This window comes from Neoarius graeffei, chromosome 11, assembly GCF_027579695.1.
Source record: "Neoarius graeffei isolate fNeoGra1 chromosome 11, fNeoGra1.pri, whole genome shotgun sequence".
Taxonomy (NCBI): Eukaryota; Metazoa; Chordata; class Actinopteri; order Siluriformes; family Ariidae; genus Neoarius; species Neoarius graeffei.
Window position 1 is genome coordinate 21,567,647 of NC_083579.1, and position 23,333 is coordinate 21,590,979.

The 23,333-nt window shown below is 46.4% G+C and overlaps 1 protein-coding gene across 9 annotated transcripts in view; it reads right to left on the bottom strand.

The window, feature by feature from the left end:
• The window catches only part of luzp1 (leucine zipper protein 1), a 185,519-nt gene that overhangs the window by 103,203 nt on the left and 58,983 nt on the right, over positions 1 to 23,333 (bottom strand). The window contains exon 3 of one of the 9 annotated variants that reach the window (XM_060933610.1): positions 8,231 to 8,309. The exons of the other annotated variants lie outside the window; for them this stretch is intronic. The gene's annotated coding sequence lies outside the window, so the exon portion shown is untranslated. The remainder of the gene's footprint in view (positions 1 to 8,230; positions 8,310 to 23,333) is intronic. 9 annotated transcript variants of the gene reach the window in all.

Consider the following 23,333-nt stretch of genomic DNA (forward strand, 5'->3'; position numbering starts at 1 on the left):
ACTTTGCTGGGGGGGAAAGGGCCTGAGCTTGCGCAGGAGGTTGAGAGGTACCGGCTAGAGACAGTCGGGCTCACCTCCATGCACAGCTTGGGCTCCGGAACCCAGCTCCTCAAGAGTGGCTGGACTCTACACTTCTCTGGAGTCACCCACGGTGAATGGTGGCGAGCTGGTGTGGGCTTGCTTATAGCTCCACAGCTCAGCCGCCATGTGTTGGAGTTCACTCCAGTGAACGAGAGGGTCGCCTCTCTGCGCCTTTGGGTTGGGGAGAGGGCTCTTGCTGTTGTTTGTGCCTACGGGCCGAATAGCAGTATAGAGTATCTGGCCTTCTTGGAGTCCCTGGGAGAGGTACTGAGAGGTGCTCAGACTGGGGACTCCATTGTTCTACTGGGGGACTTTAACGCTCACGTGGGTGATGACAGGGACACCTGGAGGGGCGTGATTGGGAGGAACGGCCTCCCCGATCTGAACCCGAGTGGTGTTTTGTTATTGGACTTCTGTGCTAGTCACGGTTTGTCCATAACGAACACCATGTTCAAGCATAGGGGTGTCCATAAGTGCACGTGGCACCAGGACACCTTAGGTCAGAGGTCGATGATCGACTTTGTTATCGTTTCATCTGATCTCCGGACCTATGTCTTGGATACTTGGGGGAAGAGAGGGGCTGAGCTGTCAACTGATCACCACCTGGTGGTGTGTTGGATCCGCTGGCAGAGGAGGAAGCTGGACAGACCTGGCAGGCCCAAACGTATGGTGAGGGTCTGCTGGGAACGTCTGGCCAAGCACTCTTTCAGGGAGGTCATTAACTCCCACCTCCAGGAGAGCTTCTCCCAGCTTCCAAGGGAGGCGGGGGACACCGAGTCTGAGTGGACCATGTTCTCTGCCTCCATTGTTGATGCGGCTGTTTGGAGCTGTGGCCGCAATCTCCGAACCCGGTGGTGGACATCAGAAGTAAGGGATGCAGTCAAGCTGAAGGAGGAGTCCTATTGGGCCATGTTGGCCTCTGGGACTCCTGAGGCAGCTGACTGGTATCGGCAGGCCAGGCATGCCACAGCTCGGGCAGTTGCGGAGGCAAAAACTTGGAACTGGGAGGAGTTCGGTGAGGCCATGGAGGAGGACTATCGGTCGGCCTCGAGGAAATTCTGGCAAACCATCCGGCGCCTCAGGAGGGGAAAGCAGTACCCTGTCAACACTGTTTACAGTGTGGGTGGGGAGCTGTTGACCTCAACTGGGGATATTGTGGAAGGAATACTCTGAGGATCTCCTCAATCCCACCGTCACATCTTCCACTGAGGAAGCGGAGGCTGATGACTCAGAGGTGGACTCGTCCATTACCCAAGCCGAAGTCACTGAGGTGGTTTGCAAGCTCCTCGGTCGCAAGACACCGGGGGTGGATGAGATCTGCCCTGAGTATCTCAAGTCTCTGGATGTTGTGGGGCTGACACACCTCTGCAACATCGCATGGCTGTTGAGGACAGTGCCTCTGGAGTGGCAGATCAGGGTGGTGGTCCCTCTGTTTAAGAAAGGGGACCGGAGAGTGTGCTCCAATTATAGGGGAATCACACTTCTCAGCCTCCCCGGGAAGGTTTACTCCAGGGTACTGGAGAGGAGAATTCGACCAATAGTTGAACCTCGGATCCAGGAGGAACAATGCAGTTTTTGTCCTGGCCGTGGAACACTGGACCAGCTCTATACCCTTCATCGGGTAATCAAGGGTTCATGGGAGTTTGCCCAACCAGTCCACACGTGCTTTGTGGATCTGGAGAAGGGATTCGACCATGTCCCTCGTGGTATCCTGTGGGGGGTGCTTCGGGAGTATGGGGTTCAGGGCTCTTTGCTAAGGGCTGTCCAGTCCCTGTATGAACGGAGCAGGAGTCTGGTTCGCATTGCCGGCAGTAAGTCAGACCTGTTCCCAGTGCATGTTGGACTCTGGCAGGGCTGCCCTTTGTCACCGGTTCTGTTCATAATTTTTATGGACAGAATTTCTAGACGCAGCCAGGGGCCGGAGGAAATCCTGTTTGGGAACCACAGGATTTCATCTCTGCTTTTTGTGGATGATGATGTCCTGTTGGCTTCTTCAAACCAGGACCTTCAGCATGCACTGGGGCGGTTTGCAGTCGAGTGTGAAGCGGCTGGGATGAGAATCAGCACCTCCAAGTCTGAGGCCATGGTTCTCGACCAGAAAAGGCTGGCTTGCCCTCTTCAGGTTGGTGGAGAAGTCCTGCCTCAAGTGGAGGAGTTTAAGTATCTCAGGATCTTGTTCATGAGTGAGGGAAGGATGGAGCGTGAGATTGACAGGTGGATCGGTGCAGCCTCCGCAGTGATGTGGTTGCTTTACTGGTCCGTCGTGGTGAAGGAGTTGAGCCAAAAGGCAAAGCTCTCGATTTACCGGTCGATCTACGTTCCGACTCTCACCTATGGTCATGAGCTTTGGGTAATGATCGAAAGAACAAGATCGCGGATACAAGCGGCCGAAATGAGTTTCCTTCACAGGGTGGCTGGGCACTTCCTTAGAGATAGGGTGAGAAGAACAGTCACTCAGGAGGAGCTCGGAGTAGAGCCGCTGCTCCTCCACATCGAGAGGGATCAGCTGAGGTGGCTCGGGCATCTCTTTCGCCTCCCTGGGGAGTTGTTCCAGGCGTGTCCCCCCAGGGAGGAGGCCCTGGGGAAGACCCAGGACACGCTGGAGGAACTATGTCTCTCAGCTGGCCTCGGAACACCTCGGTGTTCTTCCCGAGGAGCTGGCCGAGGTGTCTGGGGAGACGGAAGTTCGGACTTCCATGCTCAGACTGCTGCCTCCGCAACCCGGCCCCGGATAAGTGGAAGAAAATGAGATCTCTCACACACACACACACACACACACACACACACACACACACACACACACACACACACAGCCTAAAAGCAGAGGGTAAAATATGTGAGAAAATAATTCCATGTTATTTTTTAAAAAGCAAATTAAAAATAAGTACTGGATAAAAACTCATCTCTCTTATGTAAATAAATATGCAAATTTTGTTGCCCGGTGCGCTGTGCTCCGCTCTGCTATAAACTCGCACTTTGCTTCGAGCTGTCATGAACCTATACTTAGACCATATAAACTATTATGGCACATTGCATACACACACAATAAATAAATAGGCTTTATAGCTATTATGGCCATACATACATACTATAAAAACATGCGCACACAGTTTCTAGATATGATGGGCTGCTTACTGATTTGTGTGTTCTCCATCTGGTCCTGGCCCTCTCACATCAGGCCACCATGCTACACACAGACTATCATGGTCTGTATATAGGCCATTTCCAATGCAGGCTTGTGTGTGACATACTTTCCAAACCAGGTTTATCTATCAAACAATTCGATAAATGTGCCTGTCTTACAAATCACAAAAAGTTTGTGAACTTTAAAACAAAGCACATTCAGTGTCAGTTTTCTGCTTGGCACACTTTCCACATCAGCACCAGTTAGTTGCAAAACCCTTTTACCTGCCTTCCTGACACTGCACTTGCAAAGCACCACCATTTCATCATTAGAATCATCTGATGATTTGCTGCTGAAATCATTTACCAGATGCAAATAGTCCTTTTCTCCAAGGTTCATACAGAGATATCTGGTTTCTCTGCTGTCCATACTGACAAAGATAACTCATCTGACTTCAGGCTAACAAGTATTTTTACATCAGCTGCATTTAACTTCTAATACCTGGCTGTCAATGAATGGGTCACATAATGGACGCCATATTGGTTGCCCATGTGCAATAAACTTGATGTGCTTTTGGACTTTTAAGCTTATGAAACCTAATTAGGTGGCTGCACTGGCGTATCATCATTATAATTAGGGCTTGTGCTATCAATATTAATCATGTTTAAATGCTGTACCGGTACCCTTTATGTAACATCCTGCACAGTTGTATGCTTGTATCCCATCTTGGAAAAAGCATCTACCAAGGGAGTAAATTGAGCACAGAACACTGTAGCTGGGAGACTGGGAAAACCCAGACTATAAAACTGGCTTCAGTAGATTGCTGTAAATCTTTTTTTGGCTTTTGTCACTTTATTTAAATCACTCCTAATTTACATAAAATTAAGAAAAGCTTAAATGTCACTTGTTGCTAATGTTAGAATCATTGATCCAGCTCACAGGCTTAAATACAAAATGACTGGTTGTCCGTTTCTGTTACATTCCAGTGCTAGGCAATCGTGCGTGTCTTTCTCTTGTGGCTACAGACGGTTCTTTTGAATAGGTGCACAGGAATAATGACAACCCTGGAAACTTTGAGAGGTGCGGTGCCTTTTGAGGCATTATATATATTTTGTGTGTGTGTGTGTGTGTATATAATTTTTTTTTTCTCTTTTAAATGAGTAAGGTTCTACAGATGATTTCATCGCCAAGGAGACACATGATCCACATGGGCAGGAATGCAACCTTATCATCAACAGAATACAATGTCCACTGAGGAGGGGGGAAGAAAGAGGGGGGGAAAAAAGAGAATGGAAAGTTCAATCTGATCAAAGCAACTAAATCTGAGAACAGGCAAATAAAACATGTATGACTCAACATAACCCTCAGCTCTGGGCTGTTTTTGTTATGTATCGCTACAACCCCAGGTGGGGGCACCCGCATCAGGAGCGCAACACTGTACAGAGAGATGGATATACCGGACACTGAAGGACAAAAGTCAAAGTCTTTGGTCATCCATCCATTATCACCCATACGCGTGTGTAGCTTCACACACACACAGGCCAACAGTGATTGATCTTAAACAGTCCTCAACCTCAACATGTGTCCATGTACACTCACACATACAAAAGCAAGTTTTGAGAAAACAAATCAGTAGTCTGGGACAAGCAGACTTCATGTCAGTTTGCAAACTTGATTATAAACTTTGTTAGAACAGCGTGATTATCATGCACCAATTCATTTCACTTAGGGTTTTTCTTTTTTTTTTTGGGGGGGGGGGGGGATTTCCCTGAATTTTCTCTCTTCTTTAGTGTTTGCCAATTCCCACCCACCAGCTAACCCAATCATAATATGCTCGCTACCAATCAGGGAGGGTACAAATCACATGCTTTCTCCAAGACCCATGCACCCAGCCAATTGCATCTTTTCAAACTGTTGTTCAAGCTGAATCACAGGGCAGCATAACACAATCAGAAGGAAGCGCTATCCAATCCACTCCCTTCCACATGCAAGATCTCACAGATGACCATGTTTGACTCGTCTTACTGCGAATAGAGAGAGCACCCAGAAAGCACAGGCAATTTCCTCATCTTGGACTGCGGCATTGTCAGAATTCGAACTCATGATCTCTAGACAATAGGGCAAATGTTTTTCTGCTGCAACTGTTTTTGCTGGAAGCTCACTTCATCTGTATTAAATGCACTGAATTAGCTAGTTGTACGTTATTGCATGTTAGCTGCTACTTTCTAGCCCAGTCAGTTAGGTGTCCAGACAACCAAACCATGGGACTGGGCAGAACTTTAGAGACTTGCCTGGCTAGCTAAAACATATATGATTTGTCCATCCTGGAGAAGAATTTTGATGATAAATGATAAATGTGAGTTTTGTGAAATCAAGTGGTACAAACAATAACCAACCCACAGTCTTCATACTTCAACAGCCTGCAAGACAGACTCAAGGCATTGAGGAGACTGTGTGTGCAAGACTGAGGGTTAGCAAAGGAACCGTGGCTCCGGGTTTAGCGTACACAGGACGTGAATTCACAAAAGGTTCAGACAGCAAGCCTTAAACTCACACGATATTTCCTTCCTCCCTCTCTCTGTTTCACACACAAACCTGCATATGCTTTTCTCATCATCCTTGTAAGGACACTCCATTGACATTATAAATGCAGGTAATTAAATGCTATACACCTAAATCTAACCTTCACCTTGATAACAAAAGAGACTTTAAAAAAAAAAAACTACGAAAAAGGATTGCTCCTCACCAGCCAAACATCCCCACGAGGTTAAAACTGTCAGATGTTCCTATCCTTGTCGGAACACCAACTCCCCACAAAGATGTAAAAACATGCCCACTAAGCTTGTGCGATGTACAATATTCCACTGCCTAGTAACATTCCGCCTATCTAGTAATATTTATCAACGTTTATATTATATAACCATATAAAATCTTTGTTTTGTACTGGAGCGCTACAAAAACATTTGAGTGTGCTTATCACTCAAAAAATACGTCAAAAGAGTGAGCCTACTCACCCCAATAAATCGAGAAATGAGCCAAATCGACATGTGAATCTGAAATGGGTGTTTTGAACTCTTTACTATTAAAGGGGAACAGAGGGCAATATATAGAGTAAAAACAATAAAACACACATTAACGAACCTTATTCAAGACTTACAAAAGTTTTTTGTTCTAAGGTTGGAAAGTTATAGTGTTTTGAAAGTAGCTCGAGCAAACTATTTCCGCAGTTTGAACAGCCCGCCATGATATTAATTTTATCCAATCAGAATGCACGTTCATTTTCTCTGCGTAACACTCATGATGTATGTATGTGTCCAGTTGTGTTGGCTCATTGAGGTTGGGAATAGCACGTGTGAATCGGAAAGTAGGATGAATTGTAAGTGATCGGCTACACAATGCCACAGTGTGTTGCTTTCGGGTGTAATAACAGGACCGATGGAAAGCATAACGATCCTCCAGACGTGTCTTTTCACTCGTTTCCGCTGAAAAACTAGTACTAGTAGTATAGTCTATTATGCCACTGTGTGTGTGTGTGTGTGTGTGTGTGTGTATATATGTGTGTGTGTTATTTCAATGGAAATACCTGTTTCTGCCTCTTGCGACGATTTCGCAAGTCCACAGGCGGCGCCTATCTCATTGCAGCAAATAAATTCTGCTGGACTCGTGAGCAACTCCACGTTACATTTTCCGCACGAGCACCACGCCGTGTCACCTGCACGCAGACGCTCTGCCCCACGCTCGCCATGCCCATGGTCAGCATCAGTCTCATCCTCGCCGTCATCCGAGCTTTCTTCTCTTCTTTCTTCATCACCGGAGTCGAGAGTACCTCTCCTAGGTTCAAACTGGTACCCTTCTAAGCCATAGCCTGCTTGCAGTGTGTCTTGCGGGATCTCTTCATATGATTCGACAGAGCTGTCGCTTTCACTTGATGCGCCCGACGCCATGATTACACGCTTCTCTCCTAGTGCAGTGGGTAAGGCTGACGTCACGGTCTTTTAAAAATGGCGACTCTTGTGCCGTTTAGTGTACCGACTATTATATTTACAATTACCAAGATATTTCGTTGTTTTCTAGTATATAAATTTGATAGAATACTTAAGAATATGTTACTTTGTCACATCAGCAACTGTATATATTATATTTGGTACCCCTTTAAGAAAGGTTTCTGAGAAGCCCCACCCCTCCCCCCTCGCGCACAGTTTTCACAATGGCCATAGTTTTAGACTACACAGCTGATAATACTTTGACAGCCTCCCCTACTCTTCTTAAACATGAGATAGTGGAAATGCTCATTTCCTGGCTTTTTTTTTCAGGCTAACAGCTCTAGACAATTAAGTAATTTATTGCAATATTTTAAAATTGGAAGAAAAAAAAAAATCACCATATCACATAGCATAATGCTCACACAATCTTAGTTTCAGTCCACTAATTTGATTGGTTGAGCAGAGTGCCTATATTTACTATAACCACACTGGGATGTTTCACTGTGTATCACTTCGCCATATAAAATTCCTAGTCTGAAACAGCTACTACAGTTGAGTCAGTGAAATCAGTGAACATGGTAAATAATACTTTTCAGCAATATAAATATCGGACTTAAAATATGAAAGCTTTTCAGATGAAGATTAACAAGACAAAGGGACGCTGATTCTTGCAAGCACCTTTAACTGGAATGGACAAATCATAGCCAGCTAGTCAACGTGTTATAAAGTGAGTGCGGCTTCTTTGGGATCCATTTCTGCCAGTGGAGCAAAAATAAACAGAACATTTGGCCAAATTGTGTCTGAAATGTTACATACTCAAAATTAATTTCTTGTGTATAGAACTGTTGCTTACAAAAAGCAATAATCACACTCGCATGATTTTACTGAATATCAGCACGGCTGTGATTACCTGCAAGGCTCATTAAGCTGGCTTGTGCTTGCAGCTGAAATCACAGCCATGCAGATATTCAGTAAATCCACTCTCTTGCCTGAGAGATATTGTTTAAATCCGTGATTAGTGGAATATAAAATCGAAACCTACTGTGGAAGGACACATTCTTTCAGACAAGCAAACGAAGTTATGAACTGATCTCAGTCAATGATGATCTCTCCATCCTGAGCTGAAAAAGAAAAACAGAAGGCTGGTTTTGGAGTATTTTGAATCTTTAAGACACTGGACTTTTTGAACTCTGTCAGTCATGCATGCACGTGAAGCAAGAGTACAATGACCACTGAAGTCCCAGAACACTAATGTGGCTTTGTAACTATCTGTTTTTCATTCAAAAACAAACTTGAAACTGAATTGTTATAATTGCCTGAATTAAAACCCAGCTGGAAAGAAACAAGATAGACAGGGATTTGAGTCTGTGATTTTTACCAGACCTCTGCAGAATAAACATCCTTAAGAGTCACGCTATGCCTCCTTAGTCATCCGCACAGACTCTCAGACGCTCTCGACCTCCGAGTCCAACACTGAACATTCGTTCTCCATTCTCTTCATCTGGGAAACTCACACCATTGAGCTTGTGGCTGTTCACAGGATGCAGGACTTAAACTAAATTAAAAGTTCCACACAGTTTGAGTTATCAGAGTTTGGGCTCCTTTCACACTATAGGAAGTTATAAAAATTAAGGAAATATTTGTGATGTATTTAGCGATTCTGGTGCTAATGTGTAGGTTGTTACTGTATTTTCATTATTGTGCTCAGAAGTCAGCGGATGTGTGTCACACTAATAATGTACGTGGATGTCGCACAGGGAGGTGATTGAGCTTGTGGGTAAAATGTAGGAAACCATAAAAGAATGATGTTTAAACCCAAAAAGTCATCTTGGAAGTTATTTTCATTCTGTATTTTCTGTAGCTGTATCTGATGTAGCTTTGGCTGTAGATCCATTGCGGTTTCCATTGCTATGGAAACAAACTAGGTCCTGCTGGATTCACAATGTTGATATTTAATTACACAAAGTGTTTCAGTCTTAAGGTACATCAAGATTTCATGCAACAAAGTCAGCTACTTTACATGTTTAGCTTTGTGAAGCTCACATTAGAGAACATTGTTTAAAAGGTGATATTAATCATACACAATAAGAAGTAGTCAGGATCCGTTTCTTCTGGTGTCATTTCTGTTGGGCCATCCTTTAAAAAAAATCCATTTCCTGTCCACCGGGTGAGCCAAAAAATTTTCAGTCGGGAGGGAGGGATTTTTTTATATATATATGGATGGATAAGAAATCGCAATGCTGTGTTTGCTTTTTCTTTCAGTACTTTTTATTACAAAAGCAGACACATTTAATAAAATATGACAGTTTAATCAACTGAAACTTGTACAAAAACTTTAAGTTAGCATTTTAAATGCTGACTGCAACATTTGCAAAACTTTTACAAAGGTACTTAAAATGTCCGACACAGACTTTTTGTAGTTCTAAATCGACCGTTAGGCCTAGTTCGGATGAAATTACACTATTAAAATGATCACTGAATGATTTGTTTTTCTGAATCTTTACTATTTTGTTGTTCGCTAGAATACCATTTCACACTTAAGCAAATGTTTGAAAACTCCGGATCTCCTTCCTTCATGGTGGCTGCCATTTTTTTGTGCCGCACGGCGCATGCGCAGAGCTGATTCAATTCTATATTCTGCGTGGAATGCAGGGCTTTCCACAAGTGCCGGCTGCCGGCCACACAATTAAGTCCTGCCGGCTACTTTAATGACCATTTTTGTAGCCCACAGGCTCTAAATATTAATTTTCGATTTTAATAAAATTAAATGTTTATCTAACGGACTGACAATAATGTCAAACTGAACTGCACTCATTTAAGTTGTGATTCGTGTTGTTTGTACCGATAATAACCACAAGTTCCCCGCCGGCTTCGTTGATCAAGGGAGAGTAACTCATCCGCGGCCCCGACATGCGGTGTGTGTGCACGCGCACTCAGCGGAGGCAGTAGTGTGTCGGGGCCGTCGGAGGGAACAGAAGCAGAGATAACGCTTATTTTGTCTCCAGTAAACCAGTCTTCTCTCGTTCAATTACGTGCTGGCATCAAAAGGCACTGTTGGTTGTAAATGAAACCAAACTGAGTCATTGGAGTGTATTTTCATACACAAATGGAGAAATGTTCGCCGAGTGTTTGTGTAGCCACCATTGCAGACCATTGTCGTTGTTAATTCATAGCATTCTCAGTTGCGTGAATGTGTCATGCACCGAAAATAAGAGATTTACAAGCCAGGAACGCCTCATGATGCAATACGCAAGAAAAGAAAAGATTTACTGCCATTTTACTTTGTATTTGAGTAAAGTGAATAAATAAATGGTCTGTGGAAAATACATTTAATCCTGGGAACTGCGTGCACAGGAGTTTATTTTGTGTTTACTCTTCCCCCCCCCGCTGGCTACTTATTTGTCATGGCTGGCTAGTATGAGCCTTAGTGGAAAGCCCTGGGAATGCATAAATGTCAAGTTCGATTTTAGATTTACAAACCCGAAAAAATTTTTCGAAAAACCAGCGTTAAAAAAAAAAAAAAATTCAACCGCACAAACGGCACTCACCCGGCCGGTGGACCGGAAACAGAACATTTTTTAATAATGGCCCTGTCATTAAGCAGGATTAACATGAAGTGAAATGTTTGTTTCTCATACATTTTATATTTGAGGGGTGTAATTCATGCAACTGTAAGTCACTAGATTACACGTGGTTGCATGACATGTCCAGGTTTGCGTGTGATTAATTGGTCATACCTGAAGAAAATGTGAACAAGGCAACACAAATGAGTTTGAGCAGTAAATCAGAATTGAGCACTGAGGATTAAAGTGTAAATGTAGCTTTAGGAGAATAAGGCTACGTTTACATTAGACCGTATCTGTCTCGTTTTCTTCACGGATGCACTGTCCGTTTACATTAAACCACCTGGAAAAGCCGGGAAACGGGAATCCGCCAGCGTCCACGTATTCAATCCAGATCGTATCTGATCCGGTGCTGTGTAAACATTGAGATACGCGAATACGCTGTGCTGAGCTCTAGCTGGCGTCCTCATTGGACAACATCACTGTGACATCCACCTTCCTGATTCGCTGGCGTTGGTCATGTGACGCGACTGCTGAAAAACGGCGCGGACTTCCGCCTTGTATCACCTTTCATTAAAGAGTATAAAAGTATGAAAATACTGCAAATACTGATGCAAATACTGCCCATTGTGTAGTTATGATTGTCTTTAGGCTTGCCATCCTTCCACTTGCAAGTAGTAAGTGATATGCGCTGGGATCACACACACAGCGGCTCAGTCCCGAATCGTGGCTTGTGCACTTCACTCGCGCGCTCTGTGAGCTGCGCAGGGCCGGAGTGCGCACCCTCCAGAGGGCACTCGCTGTTCAGGGCGGAGTGATTTGGAGCGCAGGATGCCTGCGGAGCCGAGCGTGTCCGTGTATTGGTGTTGCTGTGTGCACGGCTAACGGTTTTAGTGTAAACGCGAATCGTTTTAAGAACGTTAATCTGATGATCCGCTGATTCGACGTAATGTAAACGTAGCCTAAGTTTTCAACACGTAATGGTCTGTTTACCATAGGGATGAGCAAAAATATCTCAACTCTCAAAGATATTCATGTTCACTGATTTATAATCATTAAAAATGTAAAATGTTTAAGTACAAAAAGTACCCAAATTGTTTTTTTCTGCATTAATTACCCAAGTGGTGCAAAAGGAAAAAAAAAAAGTGTTTGCCCCATCAACCGGAGATGATGGGCTCGAATCCTTGGCCTGTGCTCTCAGGGATGGAGGGGTGATACACACTCATTCCTGTCAATTACAGCAAAGTTAGTCAATCATGGGTGGCTGTGAGCTAGTGCATATGGAAGTGGGTGGATAGCACTTTCCTCCTGTGTTACACACAGTTGAAAAAGATGCAGGTGGCTGGCATCACATGAGCAGCTTTGCCCCCCCGGTGGTCACGTGATAGGGAAGCATGGGTAGGAATCGGACACATCTAAATTGGGGTTTAAAAAATAAAATAAATAAATACATAAATAAATAATAATAAAAAAATTGCCCAGCCTGAGTTTGAATCTGAAAAAAAATGTCCGCTTTTTGCTAACTGGTTTGGTTTCATGGTGCACATAATTAAATTAACCAAAAAACATTGCTGTACATGACTGAAAACGGTCGTAAAACTCTTGAAGTATGGGAATGTGTCGGCTTCATGGTAAGTAATGAAGCTGATAATCAGTGAACCGAAATGGTGCAGTCAGGCAGCTGTTCCCAGATGATGGCTCCTGAGTGCTGCAAATGAAAAGCGGTCACCCTATCGCCAAGACTGCAAGTTTGAAACCTGATGATGACCAAGGGATCATCTGAGCATTGGAGCAAAAAGAGCAAAACTGGTGTACTCACTCTTCTGTGTCAATCAAAGAAACATTAACCTCACAGGTGTCTGTGAGCTCACATACCTGTATGTAGAAGAGTGCGGACAGTGATTTCTTCCGAGTGTATTATGCTGCCTTGTAGCACAGCATGAGCTACAGGGCAGCATACAGTTTGAAAAGATGCAGATGTTGGTTTCATGCATCTCAGAGGTTTGGCCTGAGGTGGGAATTGGCAAGACCAGTTTAGAGAAATTTTGGGAGAATTTTCCAAAAACAATTGTTGTACTTTTTAAAATGTTGAAATGTTTGAGGACACTGAAAATGGAAACCTAAGGCACACATTCAGGCAATGTTTAATTTTGTGCCATCATAAAGAAGTGCATGATATAAAACCCCCACCATACTGAACTGAATTTTACTTATTATCGACCATGGAGACAGATGGGACAAAAATTATTCCACAAGATACTCTGATAACATTTACCCCATCTATCTATTGATCAATTGAAAGATGCAGTGGTGTAGTGGTTAGCACTGTCACCTCACAACAAAAAGGTTCTGGGTTCGAGCGGGCCTTTCTGTGTGGAGTTTGTATGTTCTCCCTGTGTCTGCGTGGGTTTCCTCCGGGTGCTCCAGTTCCCCCCCCACCCACAGTCCAAAGACATGCAGATTAGGTTAATTGGTGGCTCTAAATTGTCCATAGATGTGAATGGCTGAGAGAAGAAAACCTCTATAATAATCCAGTAGAAGGCAACAGGAAACCACTACTGTACTGTTCCCTAGAGATAGCTGATAGCTGAAGCTGTCAGAGTGGCCACAGCACTGTAGTGATCTACCAAAATGGATGGATGGATGGATGGATGGAATGACACCATCAGAATAGGGCTTGAGACAAATGGCCCTTTTCCACTACCCTTTTTCAGCTCACTTCAGCTCGCTTCAGCCCGACACGGCTCGCGTTTCGACTACCAAAGAACAGCACGACTCAGCTCGCTTCAGCCCTGCTTAGCCCCTAAAACTCGCACGGTTTTGGAGTGGGGCTGAAGCGAGCCAAACCGAGCCGAGTGAGGCTGGGGGCGTGAGCAGACACTCCCCTGTGCACTGATTGGTGAGGAGGAGTGTCCTCACATGCTCACACACGCCCCGCGAGCACGCTGGGATCTGTAAACACCGTAAACCCGGAAGAAGAATTACGAATTACGAGAATTTCTGAAGCCTTATGCGCCTCGCCTCATCTATACGCTCTTGCCAGTATCTGTTGGCGTTGTCGGTGACAACAAGCCACAGCACCAAGACCAGCAACACTAACGACTCCATGTCCTCCATGTTTATTGTTTACTATTCGGGTCGTGAGACTACCGCTTAAAAGATCACTGATGTCACTGTTTGCGCTGCTTAACAACATCACGTGACGTCCACCCACTTTCGCTAACTCCATCCAATGTGTCCACCCACTTCCAGCCAGCACGGTTCAGCGCGGTTGTAGTCGAAATGCAACTCCAACAGCCCCACTCAGCTCGACTCAGCACGGCACGGCTCAGCCCGACTCAGCCACGTTTGTAGTGGAAAAGCGGCAAAAGAGAGAGGACTGAAGGATACATTTCAGCCAAGCATTCTCAGCACCTACTCCTCACACAGACTGATTATTTCCCTTCTGTGGTATTTTGCATGTAGCTTGCTTCCTGTGACTCATTAGCTGAAGGGGGCGCTAGCTCCACAGTAAGGGTTCAACTTTAAGCTGCCAAGGATGTAGAAGAATGCCCAAATGAATTCCACACATGGAGGTCTCATATGGGTACAAACAAGAGTTCACAGGAAACATGGAAAGAACAAGAAAAAAAAAAAGTGTGAGTAATCTGTGAAGCTATGAGCTTTTATAAATTAAAAAAAAAAAAAAAACACTTGAGTGACAAGACCTGCAGGCACTCTGAATAATACAATTTCCTTCAGCCACTCTGGAAAAACCTGCCCTTAACAAAATACTTTAGCATGGCATGTACAACATAATAATAATAATAATAATAATAATAAGAAGAAGAAGAAGAAGAAGAAGAAGAAGAAGAAGAAGAAGAAAATAAATCACACCCTGTTACCTGCCCCGCACACAAACTGTCAACATGACAACAGTAATTCAGCAACATCGTCATCAAATGTCAAACTGGATCAGCCCTGATTATATGACTAACAAGTGAATGCATGCAATAGTCTGCGGAATGCAACAATGCTGGACAATGACTGGGCAAGCTCTGAGGATTTATGACATTTCATTTGAACACACACACACTTTTTATATATGAGAGAGAAGAAAAGGATTCGAGAGTGGGCAAGGCTGCATGTGCCAGCCCTAAACCTGAGATCCGTCTGTCTCGAGTCCTTATATGGCAAAAATGAAGAGGGTTTGTTCTCTTCAATCCATCTGGTTGGCACGAGTTGGGAACAAATAGCCAAGTGGGGCCACAGATACAGCAGAGCAGATAAAACTTCACCTGAACACACACACACACACACACACACACAGCATGTGGGGGTCATGTACAGCAAAGCTCTTCAACTGAGAGAAGGAGGTTTGCAGAAGGAAAAGGAAGAAAGAGGTACAACAAAGTAGATTGAAAAACAGTGATATGGGGAAGTGTACATCAGGTCAAGAGCTTCAGTTAATGTTCACATTAAACATCGTATGACATGGTTGTTAGTGCCACATGGAGTGACATAATTTGAGTAATTCAGAAACTTTCGATCTCCTGGAATTTTCAGATACAAGTCTCTCTTATTCATGAGAGAGATCGGAATAGAATGAACAGACGGGTTCAAGCTAGCAGAAAGGCTACAGTAACTCAAATAACCACTCTTTACAACTGTGGTGAGCTAAAAAGCACTCTCAATTGATGAGGCAGATGAGCTACAACAGCACAAGAACACATTGGGTTCCACTCCTATCAGCCAAGAACAGGACTATGATACTCCAGTGGGCAAAGACTCACCCAAAACTCAACACATCTGTAAAGGAGTTATTTACCTGGTGTGACCTGATGTGTGTGAAAATTCACAGAATCAACCATTTCTGAAATACTAAAACCAACCATATGGCACCAACAACCATGTCACGGTCGAACCCTATCAACTAACCTGTAGAGGGATACGTACTCTGTGTGTGTGTGTAAGTAATTGTACAAAAGTATTGTGATCTATTTTTTGCCATATCACTCACCTTTATGAGAAAGTGCTCTACCTCTGCGGTTAAAAACAGTTTGCCTTATTCTATTTGTCTCAGACAGCAAGAGCGAAAGGGAGAGGTAGAAGCCATATTCACACTGACTCATCATCAGGGCAGGAGTTCACTGTTAAATGGTAATGCAAACATGATACAAGATTTATGATATATTGAAAGTTTGTGCTGGGAATTTCACTTTCAGCTCTTGGTATAAACACTGTCCTGCACATAGGCTGCTTTCCTGATTAAAACGCCACAAAGGGTAGTATCTCACTGGGCTGCGACAGCCCGCGACTAGTTGGAGACAACAATTGCGATAAAATATGCGAATTAGCGACAATTTCACTTGGAATCACATCGAATTGATATTCGCATATTTTACCGCTATTGTTGTGTCTCCAACTAGTCGCAGGCTGTCGCAGCCTGGCTTTCCCTCAGCAGGCAAGGAAGTAGAGGAAGCCTCACGGAAACTGACTTGAGAAGGGTTCGCGACGGCTTTGCAACACCAGCGACGCATTTGTGGCCATTTTGAGAGAAATTTTGTCGCACAAATTTTTTGAACATGTTCAAAATTTCAGTAACGAAGGAGCGACACTTTGCGACTCATGTGAGGAAATTGAGAAGCCCTGCGAATGTTTCAAGACACTTTTGAAACTCTCTCGCGAATGACGTTCGCAATTTGTCGCAAGCTGTCGCAGCCCAGTAAGATACTGGCTTAATGAACTGGCTAATTAACTGACAAGTCAAATCAGATGTGTTGGTGCAGAAGTGTCTTAGGATCAGTGCTGAGGTAGACATGCCTGACCTCATACTACCAGTCAAATTCTACAGTAATAATACAACCCAATTGTGACAGGAGGAACTCTTACAGGACACGACATTATTACACATCATAATTCACATGAAACACTGTTAAGGAATGAATATGATCAGAGACAGTGAGTGATGAAAAAAGAGTGACTCACAACCCATGGACTCAGTTACATGCGTTTAACACACAGCATGTTTAAGGTCCGACACTGATACAAACTGAAATCAAACTGAAAATTAAATACAGGATCTCAGGCGCGCGCGTGCACGTGTGTGTGTGTGTGTGTGTGTGTGTGTGTGTGTGTGAGAGAGACAGCGAGCATGTCAGCATGTTCCAGGAGAGAGGAGGCATCCAAACACACAATGAACGAAGGAAAATAAGAAAGGGGGAAAATCCTGTCCTTTTGCTAATCATGAGTAGCTTACCTGTTCTTGTCTCACTGAAATTCTTACGTCCTCTCAGATCTGCCTCAAACAAGAACTGAACATGACAGGAGCGAGCAAGAGTGTGTATGTCTGTGTGTATTTGGGGAAGGCAAGGTGGACGAGAGCAAGACAAGAATATGAGAATAAAATATAGGCAATGCAGAACTGTGTATGGGGTGTGTGCGCGCGTGTGTGCGTACATGTATGCGAGTGTGTGTACACGGTGTTGAAAATCTCCATAGCTAAACCATAGATTAATCATGCTGGTGAATGGAGAAATAAAGGGTGGAGGACAGAAAAAGAGGGAAAACAGGCCTGTGTGCATTCCACTGTCTCCATGTACATTTTCACAAAGAAAATAATTCAGTGGAGGAATCCAGAAAACAGTGAGATCTGAGAGAGGCATGGCACAGAAAGAAAATAATTAAAAAATTTTATATATATATATTATACACACGTGAGAGAGATACACAAATTTGGGACACTGCAAAACAAATATAAAACAATGAGCAAAATACTGTGGCAGCAGGGGCGCGGTCAAGCATCGGTCTGTGACAGGAGGGTGGAGTCGGGGAAGGTAAGTGGCAGAATCATTACACCTGTCATTAATTAATATTTGTGTCTTCCCAGTGACCGCGCCCTATTTAAGGAGAGAGAGCGAGAGCAGAGGGAGCTCTCTCCTCAACCAGATGACTGATGTGTGCGCGCGCGTGTGGGAGAGTTTATATAGGCTGAAAAGCTGAATAAAAGCCAGTTTTGTGAACTCAGTTCTGTCCTGCCGTCCTTCTGTGCTCCACCCACCTACACAAACTGTCACAGTGGTGCTGAAACCCGGAACCGAGCACAGAAGAGAACAGCCCCATGGAGTCCTCCACCTGATCCACGCCCTCCACGGCCCAACAGAGCCAGCACCAGGCGCTGCTCGCCCTCCGAAAGGAGCAAGAACAACAGTTTGAGGCCCTGGTGCTGGCGCAACAGGAAGATCGTCGGGCGTTCCGACACCACCTCGCATCGGCGGGGTTCACCATCTCCACCGCCGCGGGCCCTTCCCCCCTCACCCTCATGAAGATGGGCCCGCAGGACGACCCCAAGGCATTCCTCACGCTCTTTGAGCAGGTAGCAGAGACCTCGGGGTGGCCGGTGGAACAGCGCGTGGTGTGCCTCCTCCTCCCCCTGCTAACGGGAGAGGCGCAGCTGGCCGTGCTACAGCTCCCTGCCGACCGCCGGCTGGCCTACGCGGACCTTCCTCCAGCGTGTGGGACGCACCCCTGAGCAATAACGTCAGCGCTTCCGCGCTTTGAGGAAGTCGGCCGGCTGTTCGCGTTTGGCCAGCAACTCCGGGACGCCTGCTGGCAGTGGTTGAGGGCCAAGAACCGCGACGCCGATGGCCTCATCGACCAGGTGGTACTGGAGCAGTTCGTCGCGCGCTTACCAGCGGGAACCGCAGAGTGGGTCCAGTGCCACCGCCCGGCGTCGCTGGATCAGGCAATCCAGCTGGCGGAGGACCATTTGGCAGCTGTCCCGACGGCAGGACAGCAGACGACCTCTTCTCTCCCCCCTCCTCGCCCCATTCCCCCACCGCGGAGGCGGGGGCCAGTGCCACCTCAGCCGGCCCGCCGCACCCGCCCGTGTCTCCCCTCTGTGTCTGTCTCTCCCCCCCCCCAAGTGAGTGAGCCTCAGAGCACTAGTGCAGAGAGAAAGCCTGGGCCGGTTTGCTGGCGCTGCGGGGAGCCGGGCCACCTCCAACAGCAGTGCTCGGTAATGGAGGTGGGCGCGGTGGTTTGGATCCCCGACGCGCCAGGAGCCGCCTTTAATCGGGCCGGAGCGTATCGCATACCGGTGAGTATCCAAGGGGATACATATCAGGCGTTGGTGGATTCTGGCTGTAATCAGACCTCGAGCCACCAAAGCCTGGTGCAAGACGAGGTACTGGGGGATGCACAGGGGGTGAAGGTGTTGTGTGTGCACGGGGATGTTCACAGCTACCCTTTGGTGTCGGTCCACATTTTTTTCAGAGGGGAAAAATTTAGAGTAAAGGCGGCGGTTAATCCTCGCCTCAGCCACACGATAATTTTGGGGACTGATTGGCCGGGATTTCGGGATTTAATGACACATTTAGTGAAGAGTGGGTCCTGCCATCAGTTAACAGGGGAAGGTCCCGGTGTCGCGTTGGCGGGAGCAGCTGTCACAGAGCCATCTACGTCAGCTCCGCGTCAGAGTGAGGAGTCGCCGGCTCCTCCTCTCTCTGTTGGAGAATCCCTCGTGGATTTTCCATTAGAGCAGTCGCGAGACAGGACTCTGCGGCATGCGTTTGACCAAGTGAGAGTAATCGATGGTCAAACGCTCCAGCCGAACGCCACCCCGTCCTTCCCCTACTTCGCAATTATGAAGGATAGATTATACCGAGTGACGCAGGACACTCAGACTAAAGAGCGAATCACGCAGCTTTTAATTCCGAAGAGCCGCCGGGAATTGGTATTCCAGGTGGCTCACTTTAATCCCATGGCTGGACACTTAGGGCAGGATAAAACACTAGCCCGAATAATGGCCCGGTTCTATTGGCCAGGGATTCGCGGCGATGTCCGTAGGTGGTGTACGGCGTGCCGCGAATGCCAGTTAGTAAATCCAGCAGCCATTCCAAAAGCGCCTTTGCGCCCTCTACCGTTAATTGAGACCCCGTTCGAAAGAATTGGGATGGATCTCATCGGGCCATTAGATCGGTCAACACGAGGGTACCGCTTTATATTAGTTCTGGTGGACTATGCAACGCGATACCCGGAAACAGTGCCTCTTCGCAATATCTCAGCACGCAGTATTGCGGAGGCACTCTTCCACATTATCTCCCGAGTTGGAATCCCAAAAGAGATTCTGACTGACCAAGGCACCTCGTTTATGTCACGCACACTGAACGAACTGTATGGGTTGTTGGGTATTAAGCCGATCCGCACCAGCGTGTGTCACCCACAAACGGACGGTTTAGTTGAACGGTTCAATCGCACCCTCAAGAACATAATTAAAAAATTCGTAAGTGAGGATGCATGTAATTGGGATAAATGGCTCGAACCCTTGCTCTTTGCAGTGCGAGAGGTCCCCCAAGCGTCCACGGGGTTCTCCCCGTTTGAATTGTTATACGGGCGTAAGCCGCACGGCATTCTAGATGTGCTGCAGGAAAATTGGGAGGAGGGACCTTCACCAAGTAAAAACGAAATCCAATACGTTATTGACCTGCGCGCACAACTCCACACACTCACGCACCTAACTTAGGAGAATTTGCGGCAGGCCCAAGAACGACAGACCCGCCTGTACAAGGGTATGCGCCTTAGGGAGTTCGCACCGGGAGATAAAATTCTCGTACTGTTGCCCACATCAAGCTCCAAATTGGTCGCCAAGTGGCAAGGACCCTTTAAGGTCACACGGCGAGTCGGGGACGTTGAATATGAGGTGAGGCGAACAGATAGGGGTGGGGCGCTACAGATTTACCACCTCAACCTGCTCAAACTCTAGAACGAGGAGGTCCCCGTGGCGTCGGTGGTTCCGGAGAAGGCGGAGCTGGTGCCAGAGGTTCAAAAGGGAACATTGGCATCGCGTACCTCTCTGGTCCCCTGTGGAGACCACCTCTCCTCGACCCAACTCACGGAGGTTGCCCAGTTGCAGACCAAGTTTTTGGACGTGTTCTCGCCCCTGCCCGGCCGCACCAACCTCATAGAGCACCACACTGAGACGCCCCCGGGGGTGGTAGTGCGTAGCCGCCCTTACAGGTTACCCGAGCACAAGAAAAAAGTGGTTCGGGAAGAACTTGAGGCCATGCTCGAAATGGGCATCGTCGAGGAGTCCCACAGTGACTGGAGCAGCCCGGTGGTCTTGGTACCCAAGGCCGATGGGTCGGTCCGGTTCTGTGTGGACTATAGAAAAAAAGTCAACGCAGTGTCCAAATTCGATGTGTACCCAATGCCTCGTATTGATGAGTTGCTCGATTGGCTAGGCACAGCTCGTTTTTACTCGACACTGGATTTAACAAAGGGTTATTGGCAGATCCCCTTGACTCCATTATCCCGGGAAAAAACGGCCTTTTCCACACCGTTTGGCTTACACCAATTCGTCACACTTCCGTTTGGGCTGTTTGGGGCGCCCGCTACGTTTCAGCGGCTGATGGACTGGGTCCTCCGCCCCCACGCCACCTATGCGGCCACCTACCTCGATGACATTATTATCTATAGTAATGACTGGCCGAGGCACCTCGAACATCGGAGGGCCATCCTTAGGTCGCTGAGGCGAGCGGGTCTCACAGCCAACCCGAAGAAGTGTGCAATTGGGCGGGTGGAAGTACGGTAACTGGGCTTCCACTTGGGCAACGGGCAGGTGCGTCCCCAAATTAACAAGACCACAGCAATTGCGGCCTGCCCGAAGCCCAAGACCAAAAAGGGGGTGAGACAGTTCCTGGGGCTGGCTGGCTATTATCGTGGGTTTATACCTAATTATTCAGACGTCACCAGCCCGCTGACTGATCTGACTAAAAAGGGGGCACCAGATCCGGTCCAGTGGACGGAGCAATGCCAGCGGGCTTTTTCTAAGGTAAAGGCTGCACTGTGTGGGGGGCCACTTTTACACTCCCCTGACTTTTCTCTCCCCTTTATGTTGCAGACAGATGCGTCGGACAGAGGGCTGGGGACCGTTTTGTCCCAGGAGGTGGAGGGGGAGGATCGCCCAGTCTTATACATTAGTCGCAAGCTGTCGGTGCGTGAGGGGCGCTACAGCACCATTGAGTGCCTGGCGATCAAGTGGGCGGTCCTCGCCCTCCGGTACTACCTGCTGGGACATCCTTTCACCCTCTGTTCGGACCACGCGCCCCTCCAGTGGCGCCACCGCATGAAGGATGCCAACGTGCGGATCACCCATTGGTATCTGGCACTCCAACCCTTTAACTTCAAGGTGATTCACAGGCCGGGGGCGCAGATGGTCGTGGCGGACTTCCTCTCCCATCGGGGGGGGGGGGGGGGGGGGGGGGGTGTATGTGGCAGCGGGGGCGTGGTCAAGCATCGGTCTGTGACAGGAGGGCGGAGTCGGGGAAGGTAAGTGGCAGAATCACTACACCTGTCGTTAATATGTTTGTGTGTCTTCCCAGTGACCGCGCCCTATTTAAGGAGCGAACGCGAGAGCAGAGGGAGCGCTCTCCTCAACCAGATGACTGATGTGTGTGCGTGTGTCTGGGTGTGTGAGAGTGTTCATATAGGCTGAAAAGCTGAATAAAAGCCAGTTTTGTGAACTCAGTTCTGTCCTGCCGTCCTTCTGTGCTCCACCCACCTACACAAACTGTCACAAATACAAAATCATGGAAACCCTTTATTTCAGTGAAAATAGTACAAAGACAACATATCAAATGTTGAAACAGAAATTTTATTTTATTTTTTTTCAAAACATATGCTCGTTTTGAATTTGATGGCAGCAACACATTTCAGAAAAGTTGGGACAGGGCAACAAAAGACAAAGTGTGTGATGCTAAAAAAAATTATTTGGTTAATTGCCAACAGGTCAGTAACATGATTAGGTATAAAAAGAGCATCCCCGAGAGGCTGAGTCTCTCAGAGGTCGAAATGGGGAGGGGTTTACTGCTCTGTGAAAGACTGTGTGGGCAAACAGTGCAACAATTTAAGAATGTGAAATTGCAAACAATTTGGGGATCACGTCATCTATAGTACATATCATCATTAAAAGATTCAGAGAATTTGGAGAAATCTCTGGATGCAAGAGACAAGGCTTACAACCAACACTGGATGCCTGTAATCTTCAGGCCCTCAGGCGACACTGCATTAAAAGCAGACATGTCTATATTGGAAATTACTCTATGGACTCAGGAACACTTCAGAAAACCATCATCTGTGAAAACAGTTTATTAGTGCATCCCCAAATGCAAGTTAAAACCCTATATAAACAGTATCCAGAAACACCACCACCTTCTCTGGGCCCAAGTGGCTTTTATGATGGACTGAGGCAAAGTGGAAAATTGTCCTGAAGACTGACGGATCAAAAGTAGAAATTCTTTTTAGAAAAATCGTACACACCACATCAAGTCAAGTTTATTTATATAGTGCTTTTAACAACATACATTGCCGCGAAGCAGCGTTACAGAAAATTAAAGACTTTAAACATAAGCTAATTTTAATCCCTAATTTATCCCCAATGAGCAAGCCTATAACAATGGTAGCAAGGGGAAAAACACCCTCAGATGACATGAAGAAACCTCGAGAGGAACTAGACTCAAAAGGGAACCCATCCTCATTTGGGTGATAACAGACAGCGTGATTATAAATAACTTGCTTCTATAACTGTCTCCTATATAGTCACAA